This window comes from Humulus lupulus, chromosome 6, assembly GCF_963169125.1.
Source record: "Humulus lupulus chromosome 6, drHumLupu1.1, whole genome shotgun sequence".
NCBI classification, from domain to species: domain Eukaryota; kingdom Viridiplantae; phylum Streptophyta; class Magnoliopsida; order Rosales; family Cannabaceae; genus Humulus; species Humulus lupulus.
Window position 1 is genome coordinate 119016282 of NC_084798.1, and position 1629 is coordinate 119017910.

At 40.2% G+C, this 1629-nt stretch overlaps 1 non-coding gene across 1 annotated transcript; it reads right to left on the minus strand.

Moving 5' to 3' along the window:
* Window positions 1-476: 476 nt before the first annotated feature.
* Window positions 477-583, minus strand: LOC133787406 (small nucleolar RNA R71). The gene has a single exon (XR_009872430.1). It is a non-coding gene; the product is annotated as a small nucleolar RNA R71 (small nucleolar RNA).
* Window positions 584-1629: the final 1046 nt, after the last annotated feature.

Here is a 1629-nt window from a genome sequence, read left to right on the forward strand (position 1 = left end):
GAGCCGGGTATTAATCCCCGACGTGACTTTTTCGCCAATCCGCTCGCTAAGATCATCTCGAGCCATATGCTGCAAATATATCCACATAATAATGTGGTCTCAACAATTTATCACACATAATTTCATTTATGCCCTGAACAGGCCAAAATTACAAATATGCCCTTACAAGCTAAACATGGCCCACATGCATTTAATCTTTTCACATAATCATAAAATCAAGCATACCACATAACCATGCATTTTATCATTAATTCACATAAATACCAATTATGCCCTCCCAACACACTAATCAAGGCCCTTAAGCCTTATTAGTAATTTTGGGTCGTTACAACGCCATTCGACTTAGGTTATTCCCATTTTCACTACAAGATAGGGCACAGAGCTGGTTGAATTCCCTTCAATCCAATTCTATCAATACATGGGAAGAGCTAGCTCAGAAATTCCTTGCAAAGTTCTTTCCCCCAACAAAAGCTGGAAAACTAAGAGGTGAGATCAATAATTTCTATCAGAATGATGGAGAATCATTGTATGATATGTGGGAAAGGATTAAGGAACTGCTGAGAAAATGTCCTCATCACGGTATAGAAAAGTGGATGTTGGTCGACAACTTTTACAATGGACTATGCAACACTACTCACACCATTATAGACATTGCAGCATGGGTGCTTTTATGAGTAAGAGTGCTAATGATGTGTATGAACTGTTGGAGGAAATGGCTATGAACAACTATCAATGGCCTACTGAACGGGAAAGTACTAAGAAAGTGGCTGGGGTACATGAATTAGATGCCATCACTGCACTGACTGCTCAAGTTGCTTCATTGACCAAGCAGTTGCAACACACCACTGTCTCAGCCAATGCTATTCAGATGCAAACAGGATGTGAACTTTGAGGGGGACTACACTCTTATGATTAGAGTCGAGCAGTTGTGACAAATTCTCAAAGCAATATTCTTATGGATCAGGTTCAGGTTCAAGCCATTGGGAATTTTCAGAGGCCTTACAACAACCCCTACTCTAACTGATTTAATCCTGGGTGGAGAAATCATCCTAATTTTTCCAGGAGAAATAATCAAGGCCAGCAACAACAACTTCAGCCACAGTATCAACAGCCTATGTCTCATGCTCGACCACCAGCATCAACTTCTCAGCAATATAAGCCAGCAGCTCCTACAGAACAACCTAGTGAACTACAAGCAACGTTATTAACTCTTACCAACACCCAGACCCAGTTTATGACAGAGATCAAATCCTCCATTAGGAATTTGGAGATGCAAGTGGGACAGTTGGCGAATATGATGAATAATAGGCCTCAGGGGAATTTTCCTAGTAACTATTGTGAATCCCAAGGAGCAGTGTCAGGCCATAACATTGAGAAGCGGGAAACAAGTTGAGTAGCCTACACCACAACCATTTGTTACTGACGATCATTCTGCACCTGAAAAGGCTCCACCAGTTAATGTTGATACTCAGGTCAAAATTCTATATCCTCAAAGAATTAGGAAAAATTCTTTGGATAAACAGTTTTCCAAGTTTTTAGAGGTTTTTAAAAAGTTGCACATCAACATCCCCTTCGCAAAATCTTTTGAACAAATGCCTAGCTATGTAAAGTTCATGAAGGAGATCTTGT